At 40.6% G+C, this 16,262-nt stretch overlaps 1 long non-coding RNA gene across 1 annotated transcript in view; it reads left to right on the top strand.

Annotated features, from left to right (window-relative positions):
• The first annotated feature begins 1,332 nt into the window (after positions 1-1,332).
• The window catches only part of LOC148217020 (uncharacterized), a 42,721-nt gene continuing 27,791 nt past the window's right edge, over positions 1,333-16,262 (top strand). Inside the window, exon 1 of the long non-coding RNA XR_015797840.1 lies at positions 1,333-1,452. This is a non-coding gene — a long non-coding RNA (uncharacterized LOC148217020). The remainder of the gene's footprint in view (positions 1,453-16,262) is intronic.

Raw genomic sequence — 16,262 nt, 5'->3', positions numbered from 1 at the left:
TATTGCTGAAGGCCAATCTTGAAAACTTTCCCATATATATCTGATAAACTCTTAATTTCGTAAGTATAATTAATTCCAGGACTTGATGAGGCCCTTTTGTTTCTAGGAGGGTACAAGCTTTTTCCAGGATCTAACAGAAATGACTCTTGCTTCAACTTTCAAATTTAATATTAAATTATCAGAGAGGGGGATTGGTGAAAGGCAGAATCCTTTCCTTGTAGGTATGGAATACTCTCTGCTAGCACAGGACTGCCATTGGACATACAAAAGTCATTGTGCAGTATACGTACTTTGTATGTCCATAAACAAGTATTTTATAAAAGAGTAGACTACAACATAGATAATAGCATGAACATTTATATGTATAGAGTAATATGTATAGAGTAAAACCTTGGTTTAACAGACCTTGGTTTGATGGACTTTGAATAGACAAACCCCATGGCAGCTATTTGTGAGTGATAGTGGACTTGAGATACAACATTGTTGTTTCAGGCAATTTGCATCATTACATAAATGATGTAAACTGAGGCAAATGAAGTATTTTTGGATTTAACAAACACTTGAGTTTAACATACATTTCCCTTCACTCAAATAGTCTGTTAGATGGAGGCTTTATAGTATTATATAATATGTAAAATACATGGAATATATTTGTGGCACCTCACATTTGTGGAATGAGGTTGCCCCTGCAGTCCAGGTGGCTCCCACCCTCATGGCATTCCAGAGGTCCTTGAAGATCTGGCCATTCTCCCAGGCTTTGGGCTAGGATGGCTGGAGCCCTCTATGTAACATGTTTGTTTCCTGTGCTGTTGTCTGGTTTCACCATTTTGTTCTTGTTTTATTCATCCTTTTTTCCCCTTATTCATATTATATGTTGTTCTGTCTGTTGTACCATACACTCCCACCTCTCCTAAATTTTATAGTTCCCAGGTCCAGGGCAAAAGCCTAAAGTTCCTAGTGAAGTTCTCCCTGTCAGTTCTGTTCCACCTGAATTTGAGGATCCCACTTCCACTTTTTTCTCATCCAAGCAAAGTTTGATTGTCTTACTTTCTGCTCTTGCTCCCCACTAAATTTTCTTTGGCCCTCTTTAGGTTCCAACACCCGCTGTCCCCACTAACTATTTCATTTGTTATGAGAAATAAAACATGTATAACTCAGCCTGCCATTGACTTCAATACATTTTTCCCCTCACCAAGATTGTCATCCCTGTAAAGGATGACTCATGCATCATTCCTCAAAACAGATGCAATCTGGCTAACACACTGTAAAATTATTCCTATGAGTCATGTTTTAGCAGCTGAAATCACTACCATACTCCTACTTGGAGGAGAGGTGCAAGTTAATGTGGTATGTGGAGACTGTCCTTTCAAGACAAGTCTGAATTCTACCAGATCTTCCACTAGGATGGCCAAGAATTCATAAATACTAACAATCAGCTCCAGTAAATGAATAGTAAGTACAGATTAAACAATCATCGGAAATAATTCAAAAGAGAGCAGATAAGGGCAGGGCAGATATGCACAGGAAAAAGGGCAGTCTACCTACATGTTTTAAAGGGATGTCCCAGCCGATTTGTATAGGTTATTCATAGTACAGAAATAGGGTCTTTTAAAATTATTTTTAAGTACTTGTATTACATGCCCAATTTATGTGAGTTTCTGCTTTCTGTCCATAGGACTGTTAGTTGCTGTCTCCAAATCCATAATCCAAATATCTCAGTGTTCAGTTATATATTAAAATAGAAAATTCACTATCCTTGTTGTCATTTAAATGTCCTTATTATTCACAATCTTGCTTAAGTTTGCCTTCTGCCCTAAGATGCATCTCTTCTTTACTCTATCTTTATTCTTGTATCCAAGAAAAAAATAGTATCTAACTTTACTTCTTCACCATCACCTGTATAATTCACTAAGCATGCAGGCTCATTTTACCTTTGTCTTCTTAATATTTAAAATTAACCTGGGTATTTCATTTTCCAGTTCATTTTCATAATGAACTCTTTGAGTTCTTCTTTATGTTCAGCTAACAAAATAGTTGTTGCCTGCATATCTAACATAATTAGTATTTTGATGTCTAATTTTGATTCCAGTTGTCAACTTTTCCAGTCCTTCCAATCTCATAATATATTTGCTATTTAAGTTAAACAGATATGGAGATAATATGCATCATTGTTTCATTCCCTTCCCCATTCTAAATCACTGCTTCTCCAAACTCAGTTTTTACAGTAGCTTCTTGTTCACTATAAAGATTCCTTAGAAGAATGATCATGTGTTCTGGAACACCCTTTAGTCTTAAATATGTTCCACATTCTGGCATGATTTGCAAGTAGAGGCTTTGCTGTAGGCAATGAACCAAAAATAAGCCTCCGCCTTCTTTTCATGTTTTCTTGCTCTTTCTCTCTCATGTTCATTTTATACTAGCTATCTGATCATAGTTTCTCTGCCCATGGACATTAGCAGGAGGAGAGCAACTGGTGGAAGTCAGAACATGACACAAACCCTTGTTCCTTATGGACTTGTATGCAACACCACAACACCAGCACAAAAGAGCAGGGCTTGCATCATGACACCCATTTTGTCATTCTGGCATCACCGTGGTTAGGAACACATCTCTGCCTTTTCTAAAACCTGGCTGTTCATTTAACGTTTTGCTACCTATGTATGACTTTATTCCTCTTTGGAAAATTTAGAGCAAAACTCCTCATATATAAGGAATTATGTTAATGGCTCAGCCATTTACGCATTTTTGGTATCTCCCTTTGTTTGTCTTTCTAACCTGTTGGATACTTAGTTTTGTTCCATATAGATATAGATCTGTTAGCACATTAAGTGTCTCTTCTCTTGAAGCTTTCAACAGCTCAACAGGTATTTTATCTACACCTGATATTTTCCTGTTTGACAGCTGGTCTATTGCCTGATGACCTCTCTTTCCAGTGAGTTGCTTCCTGAATATACACCCTCTATATGTTTGTCATTGACAACCCTGCTTTCTCCTACCGCCAGGAGCCAGGTTCTCTGAGAATTGTAGTTCAACATATCTGGAGGCATCTGGATAGAATAGATGATGCCCCCTCCCACCTTTTATGCAACAGGCAGAGCTTCTAACACACTGCCGTGGCCACTATATTGACTTTTTTGACTATGTCCTGCCGACAACCCTGGTTCAGTGAGGGCCTACTGCTCTTTCCCATAGAAGAATTCTGCTTTGACTTACCCTGGATAAGAATTCTTATATTTTAAGCAGTTCTCCTACTCTTCTATGTTGTTTTGATTAATCAAAAATAGTTATATGCACAGAACTACATTTTTGTTAATGATTTGAACATACTGTGTTTGTTATAGTTCTACCGTCATTCTGTTCTAATAGATCTTCAAATGGATGTCTTCTTTTGCTTTAGTTTTCCATGACTTTCTTGCTTTTTTAATGAGCTTTAACTAAATCCTTTAAAAATATGCTGCAACTGATTCAAAGTGATGACTGTTTTGCTAATTCTTCCTCTTGCATTCAGTCCATGAAAACTGGAGCCTCCTTCTCCTTCTCCTTCTCCTTCTCCTTCTCCTTCTCCTTCTCCTTCTCCTTCTCCTTCTCCTTCTCCTTCTCCTTCTCCTCTTCCCAGAACTAAGGTTTGTATTTGCCGACTGAACACACACACAAAAAAACCCCTTTGCTTTAGTGGGAGTGGTCCAGCTTGGGGGAAGCTTGCATTGCAAATAATAATACTAATGGATTAATTAAAAGGCTGGTGATAATCCTTTTGGAAAATGAGAGGCAACTGCCCCCTTCCTGCATTTGTTGTGGTGATGGTGGTGGTAGTGGTGGTGGTGGTGACATATTTTTTCATCGCTTGGCCAAATTGCTCCATGTGCAAGTCAGCCTAAGATTAATCTTGAATTAATTTTGAAATTCTGCTGTCCTCTCATATATAATTTACTGTATGAAATGCAAGGCAGTCAATCTTTCATTAGACATGGGGTGACCGAGGGTCAGCAGACACTCCTGCCGTACTAAAAATAAAGGCCCCACATCTGGTCTGGAACGATGTCTGGAATTGCAAAATGCATGCATCCACTTACTGGTCTGGCTGAAAACATAAACGCAGAGGCCAGTTTGCCTGCTGAAACATGAACCAGTGTAATAGAAACCTAAGCCCAGAAACAGACTGTTTGTGTATGTAGCCAGTCTATTAGCAAAATGTGGAAGACTGAAGAGCAGAAGGACCTCAGTTTCAAGTCGATCTGTCGCACACTTTACAAGCTGTTTGTAATATAGTCCATTTCAGGTTTAGAAGGGGGGGGAAGGGGTGGGTTGGGGGAAGGGAATGCATTCCCACAATGGAAGTCACACATGATGCTTTTAACATGTGGTTAATTTTGCCACAGAAGCTGCTGACACATGTAGAAATGCCTGCTGACACATGATTTCTTCCAGGTCTATCTATCTATCTATCTATCTATCTATCTATCTATCTATCTATCTATCTATCTATCTATCATCAATCTATCTATCATCTGTCTGTCTGCCTGCCTGCCTGCCGGCCTGCCTGCCTGCCTGCCTGTCTATCTGTCTATCTTTGTGGTGTGTTCTTTAACAAGGCCTACATGAGTCCCAGGGCAGTAGCTTTTCAGAACTGAGCCCAATATTAATGACCGAGGGGATCCTGGAAAAAAAGAGATGAGAGTCCCTGCCCAAGGCCAGTGTAGAGGAGAGAGACTTCTACATTCCTTCAGCCACAAAGAAAGCAATCAAACATCAAAACTAGCAACCATGAAGGATTGGCCCTAACCCTAACCCTCTATACAATGTGTTTCATGTAAATCATATACAGAAATGCAGTGTATTAGAGCAACTGTTGTAAAAAAACTCTGTACGAAGTAAGAGAAATTGAAAACAAACATGCATACCTTTGGAGAAACATGCACTGAAACACAAACTGATGCGAATGTGAACTTTTAAAAATAATTTCAAATTCAGCAAAGTAAACCTGATGCATCTGCAAAAATAAGAAGTTGGGATAAACCTAAATGGAATAATTCACTTGCCCCTTCTCTAAAACCTTTTCTTTCCTATTTGCTGAGGGATCACAAGGAATGCCTGGGTCCTCTATGGTGCCTCATCTTGTTCTTGCTGGTTTCCCTTTATCCCCGCTTTAGGTCCACAATGTGTCTTGACTGGGACAGCTGACAAATATTATAAGTAATAAATGCATTGCAATTATTTTAAAAATAGCTATTTTAGATAAGGTATTTATTTCCGTGATAAGAAAGAAGATAGTCAAGATGGCAAAAAAGTATTTATGAAATGGGCAGCATTCACAGAAGAAAGGACATAAAGTACTAAAGCAGCATTCTAAAATTTCTGCAAGGGTTCAGCCCATAAAGAATTTTCACAGAACATTTCTAATAGCTGCAACAAATTTTGCCTGTGTGAGCGGAGCACATCTGATCTGGCTCCATTTGTTTTTCGCAAGCCAGTAGATTTTATATGCTGGATATGTAGTGCCAGATGTGTATTGAATCATGTCCACAAGTAGAGTATAGGATTATTCCTTTTTCTCTATCTGTTCTAGAACTGTCCATCTACCATCTGACTAACTACGGATAGATTTCTTGTTTATCTGCTATCAGTACTGGTGGGTAGCGTCTTTCCAGGGGTTTAGAGGTCTGTCCCAGCTTATGCTCCTTTATGTGAAGATCCCAGGAATTAATCCTGAAATCTGCATGCAAAACACGCGTTTCTGCCCCACTGAGCTAATGTGAATGCAATGAATGTGCTTCTAAGCTTGGGTGATTCAGTTGGAATCCTGCTTGTTCAAGAGGGGAATTGGGATGGGGGTGAATTCAGTGTTCCTGGCCTACCATTCACTCAAGTTTATTGAGATTTTAGAAAGGGTGGATTACACAGTGACCTATAACAGGGCACACTTTTTCTATCTCAGAATAATAGAAATAGTGGAGGAAGATATGTCTTGAAGGAAAGAGTAAGGGATAAACTGCCACCCCCATGCTATGACCCTGGACCAGGTTATATTTCTCTCGCACATGACATCTGCACATTTAAAACAGCTGAGAATCACTCCTGCCTCTCTATAGTCTCATCTTATATGGCAGGAATGCCACGTGGCTGAGGAGGATGATACAGCAGCTTTGTTGAAGCCAAGCTGGCTTGGGTCTGGCCAGTGCCTGGATGGGATTCTGCCAAAGAATCCCATTCATGCCACTTCAAGTTCCATGATGGAATGTCAGGGTCATAAATCACTGTTGCCTCCTTATCTATTTTACTGGCAGGGCTGAAACAGTGCATCTCAACCTCACCATCTAGATGTATGTAGCATTTCGTGTGAATCTCAAGAAGACAGTCCCAGCAAGCTGAGCTGTTCCCCTTCCAAGTCTTCTCTCGAATTAAAGTCCAGAGAGAGGCCTCAGGCAGTATTGCCTGAAGGGGCTACAACTGGCTGAAACAAAGATCATTTTGTTGTATCTCTAAGAAACCTCACCAACCCCGTACATAAGTAAAACCCTAAACCTCACTACCCATTGGCTGCCTATTTTTGATTTATGAAGCCGACGGCTCACAGAATATCCCAAGCATGGTGGTTTAGTTGGCTTGTAAGGATTGCTCTCCAAACCGCTCTTTTGGGTCACTCATTGTCTTTTATGAATATGTATCTTCACCTTCCTCTGTATGATTTAATAACCACTACCCCTTATTTAAACCCTCATTTAACCCTAATTAAAATCTTCCATTCAATATTAGGCTACACAGGAAGCCAAGCTGGATCAGACCACTGGGCTACTTCAGAATTACTGTGATTGCATTCATGGGTACGGAATTAACCCTTTTTCTGGGTTTTACAAAATACACTCAACTATAGGCTACTCCCGTGGGTTGAGTTATACTACAGACTAAGCTATGAAAACAAGCAAACAAACAAACCTTCACTGAGGTTAAAAGTAAGCAAGCTCCGTGTGGTGTACAATATAACAATTAGCTCTTTAACTGACCTAGTTAATCATTAGTTGTATGCAAAACTCCCTGCTCCAGGAAATACCAGAAAAGATTCTTCTGGGCCAAACCGTATCAAGAACACTGCAAACTATTGTGAAAGATTTACTTCCAGAAAACCACTGGGTCACTCCTGGAACTGCTGGATTGGTGGGCTATGGAAACAAAATGGACATTTTCTGCACTCCCTGGAACATTCCCTAGAACAGTGAAGTTTGTATTCCCTATTAACTATGCTGTCTGAATTCAGCCACTGAATGGGTTTTCAGACAAGAATCTTACCCAGCCCTCTGCAGAAATGCTGGTGATTGAACCTGGGACTATCACCAAACTAGATTTAGCTTTCAAATCTGGTAGAGGCCAAGAATTTATGTGGCTCAAAGCAACCGCACTATATCATCTGAGATGCATCTCCTCTTATTGGATAAATAACATGGAATCCTTTTTGCCTTTGAATATTGGAAATGTCAGAAATTAGAGGAAGGAAGGAAGGAAGGAAGGAAGGAAGGAAGGAAGGAAGGAAGGAAGGAAGGAAGGAAGGAAGGAAGGAAGGAAGGAAGGAAGGAAGGAAGGAAGGAAGGAAGGCAAGCTGAAGAGAATGGTTTGAGCTGTAAATTTGCCTTTTGCTTCTGTGATATAATTACCAGAGAGCTAATCAAAATCAAATAATAGTTAGCTGAGATAGCATGAAAAACAGGTAGAATAGATTTCCTTATTCAAGCAGTAGAGGGTTATTTTACCAGATGAGGGCACTATTCCCCACCCCACCCCATACCTATGTATTGCGTTTACAAATTATGTTACTTTTTTGGATACATTTTTCAGAAATCATAACTGTACAGAATAACAGGAAGAGCTGTGAAGATGGATTCTATAATGAGGCAGATACAGTTTTGCAATTTCAGTTTGCAAATTCAGACATGCAACTATTTGGTGCATGAATTTCCTCCTGACTTTAACTCAAGATCTCCTCTGTATAAAGTTTCTAGTCTATCATTCTGCTTGTACTACTTGATCAATACAAATTCTCTTGTATGATTTAGAGACTAGGGGATATTTTATTTAAGACTTGGCAGCCAAAGTTCAATAAATAAGTTTCAAAGATATACATGTTTCTAACACAGCACATTTGTCCAAAGGGTGGCATTTGGTGCCACAGACTGGCTATTATCAGAGATGTATGGTCATTCCCATAAATGATTCCTGGGATAATGAACTACAAAACTCACTTGCTTTTCTATATTGTATCAGAAGGCAACTGTTCAACCCTTTCTCTATATACATTTGTGAAAAAAAGAAAAAGGAAGTTTTTAGATCAACACGAGCTCCGTTGACTAAGAAAGAAATGCCTATGAGTTGGAAGTCAGCTAAAGAAGCAGGACTTACACATACTGCATTTTCAGTGAAACTCTACCAGAACGTGGGTGTTGTTCCCACACTCAAATCACTATTTTTATAAAAACCAGCTTCCTGTTGCCTAATACAGCTTGGCATAATGTTTCATTCTATGCTATTTACAGCAGAGAATACATTTCTTGGTTGCTTGGTGAGTATTTGAGGGCAAGAAATCTTCCAAACACAGTGTAAGTTAAGGATGTAATAAAGCATAAATAGCATGGTGATATAAAAGGATTTTTCCCCCTCCAACTCTAAGTAGCTCCATTTCCCTTCCATGTGTATCTAGGGGTTTAGATGAGATCTAGAATCTTGCAATATTAGGCCAGTTTACCAATCCAAAAGTCTATGCAGTTGGAGCAAACCTTTTATTTAAAAAAATCCCAAGAAACCTTTGAAATAATCACCTAGTTCTAACACCCAAACAAGTGAAGCATGTGCAACTGGATGGACCTTTCATTTTTCTTTCTCTTCTTTTTTCATATTCAGTGTAACTACTTCTACTTTGTGAGTCATTTGGGGTGAAAATTGCTCTATCTGAAGTACCACATAAGTAGTGGATGGCATTGATATTAATATTGACAACAACTCATTTTTTTTAGCAATGTTCCATTCCTTGTCAAAGATATTGGTAAATTCAGTCATTCTTGTACAGTAGACAAAGCCATGTTGTTGTTCAGTCGTTAAGTCGTGTCCCATTCATCGTGACCCCATAAATCATATTGCGCCAGGCCTTCCTGTCCTTCACTGCCTCCCTGAGTTTGCTCAGTTTCATGCTCATTGCTTCAGTGATGCTATCTAACCATCTCATCCTCTGCTGTCCTTTTCTCCTTTTGCCTTCAATCTTTCCCAGCATCAGGGTCTTTTCCAAAGAGTCCTCTCTTCGCATTAGGTGACCAAAGTATCTGAGCTTGAGCTTCATTATCAATCCTTCCAATGAGCAATCAGGGTTGATTTCCTTTAAGATTGACTGGTTTGACCTCCTAGCAGTCCAGGGGACTCTTAAGAGTCTTCTCCAGCACCACAGTTCAAAGGCATCAATTCTTCGGCGCTCAGCCTTCTTTATGGTCCAGCTCTCACAGCCATACATTACTACTGGAAAAACCATAGCTTTGATTATGTGGATCTTTGTCGGCAAGGTGATGTCTCTGCTTTTTAATATGCTGTCTAGGTTTGCCATAGCTTTCCTCCCAAGGAACAAGCGTCTTTTAATTTCATGGCTGCAGTATCTGTCTGCAGTGATTTTGGAGCCCAAATAAATGAAGTCTGTTACTGCTTCCATTTCTACCCCTTCTATTTGCCGGGAATTAATGGGTCCAGATGCCATCTTAGTTTTTTTAATGTTGAGTTTCAAGCCAGCTTTTGCACTCTCCTCTTTCACCCTCATCAAGAGGCTCTTTAGTTCTTCTTCACTTTCGGCCACAAATAGGTGAGTGGGCTAAATAGTATGGATTTATCATAGGAAGTGATAAATTAACCACCCTGCTGGAGAAGACTGTAGAAGGAGGACAAGGCTGTTACCATGATTACTTGGACTCCATGAATGAATTGTAAGCCCCAGAAATGAGATTTCCTGTCAATGGCTCATCATGAACCCAGGAAGGAAGGAAGGGAAATGTTAGAAAGCTGTGTAGCAGGTTTTTACCAGAGAAAACTCCTAGTGCTCCTGTGAAGTCTTGCTTCTTTGTAGACAAATTGCAGGAGCTTTCATCAGTAGCCACATTCCAGTTGCTCAGGATCTAGTGACTGGAAGAATGGAAGAGGTCGGCTTGGAGCTTCAGCAGATGCACTGACTCTGGACTGATCCATTGTGCTCCCTACCGCATCCATTTTAACCACCATGCACTGCTCTTCCTGATGCCCAATAAGGGTATATGACAAATTACAAAATGTGTGTTGGGACATTGCGATGCAACCCTTTGCCCCTTATATGCTTGTGTGTGATGTGATGCAAGTAGGAAAGATAGCGGGATTTGTGCCTTGATATCACGGTGCATGCTTCATCACTTGGGTGTCATTCTGGTCCAGAACAGATGTCTATGCAGAAAGAAACCAAGGAAGTGAGTAACTGACTAAAGGAAGGAACAGATGAAAAGGACAGAGAGCCTACAACAAGGGCCCCCAGAAAACTGTGGAGAGTTTCAGGATGTTCCTTTACAGAAGGAACTTTTTATTCAGTTAGCTCTTTATTAAACCCATATTTGGCTGGGACAATGGAGAAGATCTTTGTTTTGCCACCCCCAGACTCTGGAACATCTTCCCGCCTCTTTGTTGGCTCTCAGTCCCCACCATATCTGGGAGAGCTGTATTTCCTTTGATCTTCAGAAGCTGGATTTTATTGTCCGCCTACCACGGTTCCGTGTGATCTGTGTGATGCTTTGGCATGTATGGTGTTATTGTTGCCCTGGCATTTTATTATGCTCTATATGGCTGTTTTGAAATTGTTTTATTACTCTTTTCAATGTTCATTTTGTATCTGACTCTTTTATTATTCTTAAAAGCTGCCTTGAATTATTTGAGAACAGGTGGAGGTAGCCCATAACTCTTATAAACAAACAAGCAAACAAACAAACAGCTTTGGGTCCCTGTAAAAAAAAGAAAAAAGGAAAAGGAATTCCCTCTCTCTCTTTTCTCCAGCTCTATATCTGGAAAGAGAAAGTGTTTATTAACATATTAACAGATATTGGGGTCTATCAGAAGAAAGAACTGTAAAATGTAGTATTTGTCTTCTGGCAGAGTATGATAGTTCTGTCACTTTGTAATACTTTCAGCATCTTTCAAAGACACTAATTTTGACATTGTGTCTGCAAATACATATCAAGACTTGGAAATGCAGCTATTTTCTGCAACTAGCAGTGCTTGGTATTTAGTTGGCATTTCTAAAGGAACTAATTTGTATCTTCAGGGAATATGAATAGCAAGTATCCTTTGTTTTTTGCACTTCTCAAATATTGCAACAGAGTTCTTGGCTCACAAAACATGGAATATAATACGTATAACAATCTTACTCAGGTTGAGCTACAAACAAATGTAAATGTTGTAGGATAACACGCATGTACAATGCACTGTTTAAAAGAATATGTAGACAGAAATGTGCCCAATAAGCTGAAGGACTTATTTTTACAACAGGTTAGAAAGCCAAGAATCCCATCACTTAAAGCTGATCATTTTGTCAAGGAGCTCTCAGTACCTGCTGATAATTTGCTTTTTCAGAAAAGGGTCATCTGTATTTAGCTGTTATCAATGAGTACTTCCAAATTAAATGTAAGCTGGTTCTGTACAGATCATGTATGCAAAGACAGAAGAAATAGGGATAAGATGGCAAAACATTCTTCATGGGGGGGGGGGAATCTATTAATTTACCACCGCAGAATCCATGAACAAACTAAGCTGCATATGGAACCTGGGAACAGAATGATAAATACAACTGCCCATTTAAAGCCATGCCTAAAATATGCTTAAGAAAATACACCTTTGGTTGATCCAGTCCATGGGCTGAATACGGACTGTCTATCTAAAGGTCCAGCTCAGAAGACTGGATGAAGCTTTTACTCTGTTTATTCCAATCAGTTCATCTGCCAGTAAAAGCCTTGTTCAAACCCGACATATATGCAAGCCCTCGCATGGCACTCAGCCCATGCCACTCCACGTAGCTGCACTTTACAGACCAGGAATTCCAGACATCTTAGGAGCTGCCATCCTCCCTCCCCCACAAAAGCCACTCATTCAGCTGCATGTTTGGAAATGACTCGGAGTACTTAAGCGCTGAGCTCACTGTGGCATCTGGGGACCCAGGCTACGGGGACTATGCTGGGATAGAACTCAAAAGGCAGCTGAAAAGTTTGCTAAGCAGATTATCTCATGCCTGGGTTTGTTTTGCTTAGTTAGCTTTTTTCCCCTCCTTTCACCCCTCTGGAAGGTATTTTCCTTGGAAGGTTCCTTACAAATTCACCGCTGGCCTCAGCATGTGTGAAGCAAGCCAGCCTAGACAAACACAGCCAATTGGACGTGCTCTATAAATCATCACCCACATCCTTCAAGCAGGGGAAAAAAAAGACACAGTGGGGTCAGAAGCAGGAGAGAACAACTGGTAAGTCTTCCACAGCAGGAAATGGAGTCTATTCACTGTGTTACTGACTGAAAATATGCAGAGCGTTGAAGGAGGAGAGAAGCTCATGAGCTAACTTGATACGACATCACTCACTATTAAAAAAAAAAAAATCCGCACTAAACCTCATCATGTTTGATTAGTCTTCTGCTCCACACAGGTGGAGCTAAAAAAATAAATAAATCTACTAGGAAAAGAAAGATTCCTGTGCAGATATTGAAAATCATGTCCTGCTCCCATCCCAAAGGCTCGGCTGACAATCTCTTTCCAACTATGTATTAGGTTGGTGGATGGGATGGAAACAATACCCAAGTGGAAGACGGCTCAGAAAATAAGAAATCAGAGGAGCCTAACTGGTTAGGTTGGAGGTGCTGTTTATTTTTCTTCCTTTTAGTATGTAAAGGGTTTGTTTGTTTGTTGATTGATTGATTGATTGATTGATTGATTGATTGATTGTATGTATGTATGTATGTATATATCTCCACAGCTTTTTGCTGGTCACACTTCTTGCTCTGCTTTAGATACCAAACATGCAGTCACTCTCCTTTGCTTTGGTGGCATTCTGGGTAAGATATGAAGAATGGCACAAGGCTTTCTCCCTAACTTTCCTCCAGATACACTACATTTTTGAGAGTGCCTCAACTTCATTTCAGGTCATTCTCAAGTCATCCCACAAAGTGGATCTGATGGGAAGCTGAGCACTGAGCCTTGTTTCTCTGAGTAGTTCAGAACTTTTCAAGGGAAAAAAGTTATTAAACAGGAGCAAATTCCTGATCATTTTGTAACAGTAAAATCAAGCTCATGTATGCATGTGTTCAACAAAATTGCCTCCTGCTACTGAGAGATCAGTGGAAAAATCAGCACCCTTTTTCTCAGGAAAAAAATAGTTTGGGAATGTGGGCATTTTGATCCAGTCAAGTAGTCCATATTTTGGCAAGAAGCAGCCAATCTTTGTTGGGACACATATGTATTTTGACACAGAAATATAAAGGTCAAGGGGATTTCCGGAGGAAGAAATGGCGGACTGAAGATGGCTTTGCAAAAGCAGAGCCGACGACTGCAGTGAAGAATGAAGAGGCGATAAGTAGGTCAGCTCTTCAAACCTCTCTGGACAAAGAGAGAATGGGAGATCACCCACAAGTGCTCCAGACAGTTGCTCCTTATCAGAAGACTGGAAGACCGCGATCTCCAGCAGGTTTTGAGCACTGGGAAATGAGAGAATAGCCATCTTGTTCAAACAGCGGTCAGTGCCTTTAAAAGGACACAAAGTTTACATACTACTTTTTCCAATCGCATTCGGAAATTGCTTATTAACTACTTTTCAGCTATTAGAAACCTTTGGATTGACAAATCTGAAAACACCAGGTGACTCTGCCTTTAATCCTTCATAAAAAAAAAAAAAAAAAACTACAAACATAACTTTTTTAAAAAAAATAAACAGCAAAAGGTTGATTAAAACTTTGATTTTAGAAAGTTACAAATGGACTAAGGGTCCAGATAAATTTGAAATAAGATTTTGGAATTAATTATAAAGAATCATGGGAAAATGCTATTGTTTTGATTTAAAAAAAACATAAGATAAGACTTTAAAAATTGAACACAGAGGGAACTAAAGATTGTGGTTAAAGGAGAAGAACACATAAACTTGACTAACAACTTCAGAATGGTGCAAAATATTCTAACACTGGAAATATTGAAGGATACTTTTGAAAAATGGAGTCAGAAATTAATATTAACAATGCCAACAGCAGTATCTGCCTCTATGGATAGACTGTGTTAACCCAAGTTATTTCCTATGGACTACTCATTGATAGGGATGTATGGGATGTCCAGGGAGGGGTAGCACCTTTGGTGGAGGGACCTGCCATGCTCCTTCTAGAACTGCTCATTCACTCTTGGTCTCCAGCTGGCACTCAGCTCTCACCTGTGGCTCCAAGTAGTTGTAACATGTGCAGCAGCCACACCCTGGTAAACTGTCTCGGCAAACGGGCCAAACCAGGTGAGGGTAGCTGACAGGTCTCCAACTCTCGGTGAGATAGGGGATTTGTCTATCCTAGTGTGTGAAGTCTGACCCAGGCAGAATGAGCAGAGGAGACTGATCAACGGTCCAACGGTCAAGAAGCCAAGCCCAGTAGGGGTTGTGAAATGCTAAGAGCACAACAAGAGACTTAGACATCCTGTCATCCACTGCAGCAGGAGAGGTCTCCAGCCATAGCAGTTCTCCGTGCCACTGGATTAAGGTCTCTTGTGCTGAAAGAGTGGGACTGCCCCTGTACAACAGGTGTTTCATTTAAAACTCCATCACGCACAGGCTTCTGTTGTGCAATTCATCTTCATCTACAACTCATCTGCTTATTATTTCAGTCCGAACCTAATTTGTTGAGACCAGTGGCAATTGGGGAGTGGTGAAGTAACAGGTGAAGATGACCACTGGCAGTTGTAGTCACAAACCTGCACATAGGCGGCCCTTGGACCAGTGGTCATTCATCTCAGTACCTGGGGCAGCAGAGATGTCTGGCAGCATCAGGGCAACCAGGCAGCCTTTCTAGGATAGCACTGCCCACTCTCGCATTAGGGAGGGGGTTAGAAAAAGTACCCTAAACATTGTCTGCTCCACAACATCTGGCTAGCTAACCGTGGCTGGCAGATCATCTCCTTAGTGATCGAGCATCAAGAAAAACTAATCAAAGAAAACTCATTTTCAAAGCCTTCAGATTGTCCACACCTTGCTGGATAGAGACAAGGTGTCAAGGCCTGGAAGATAAACAGTACTCATAGCAGGCAAACTTCACTATTATAGCATTGAATTGTTGCACTCTGTGACACCAGGCTGGCAGATGAGGGTTCACTATAGGAAGCAGCAAGTGGATATATGTTCTTTTGGAAAGGGAAACTACAGACTGACAACAGGACTCACAAACTAGGTTTTCCAATCAAAACTGCTCTGCTGAGGAACATTTCTACTCTACCCACTGGAATAAATGAACACATTAAGTTGAACTTTCCTCTCAGCAAGTCTGGGTATATCACCATTGTCAGTGCTTATGCACCAACTCTCATGAGTCCAGGCAAAGACAAGGAAAGTTTCTATGAGGACCTGGACCAGATTATTCAAACAACCCCCACCAATGACAAACTCGTCGTTCTGGGCGACTTCACCGCTAGGGTGGGGACAGACAGCAACAACTGGGACAGAGTCCTTGGGAGACATGGAGTGGGACAACTAAATAGCAATGGCCTGCTGCTTCTCAGCAATGTGCTAAGCACAACCTGTGCATCACTAACTTGATGTTCAGACTTGCAAACAAGTATACAACTACCTGGGTGTATTCCAGGCCCAAACACTGGCACCTATTTGACCCTGTCCTAGTATGTCAGCATGACCTTAAAGACATCTTCATCACCTGGGCCTTGTGAGGTGCTGAGTGCTGGACAGATCACAGGCTGGTCCGGTCAGTCCTCAACCTGTGCATAGCCCCTTTACCTCGTAAACAACCAAGGATTGTCAGAAAGTCATTCAACATTGGCAGACTGCAAGATCCAGGTCAAGTACAACATTTCCAAGATGTACTTAAAGAAAAACTCTCTGGCAATTTACTGCCTGTAGGAACCTGTTCTGAAAAGTGGATACAGTTTAAAGATGTCATCATGAAGACTGCAACAACTGTACTTGGACTGAAAACCTGGGCACATCAAGACTGGTTTGATGAAAACCATGAGACCATTTCCGTAGTCCTCCAGGCCAAGAACAAGACCT

Source organism: Python bivittatus, unplaced genomic scaffold (genome assembly GCF_059951505.1).
Source record: "Python bivittatus isolate LINGU-HERP-01145 unplaced genomic scaffold, Pbiv_v1 ctg000020_np1212, whole genome shotgun sequence".
NCBI lineage: Eukaryota > Metazoa > Chordata > Lepidosauria > Squamata > Pythonidae > Python > Python bivittatus.
The sequence above is the reverse complement of the archived record's forward strand: the minus strand, read 5'-3'. Positions and strand labels throughout refer to the sequence as shown.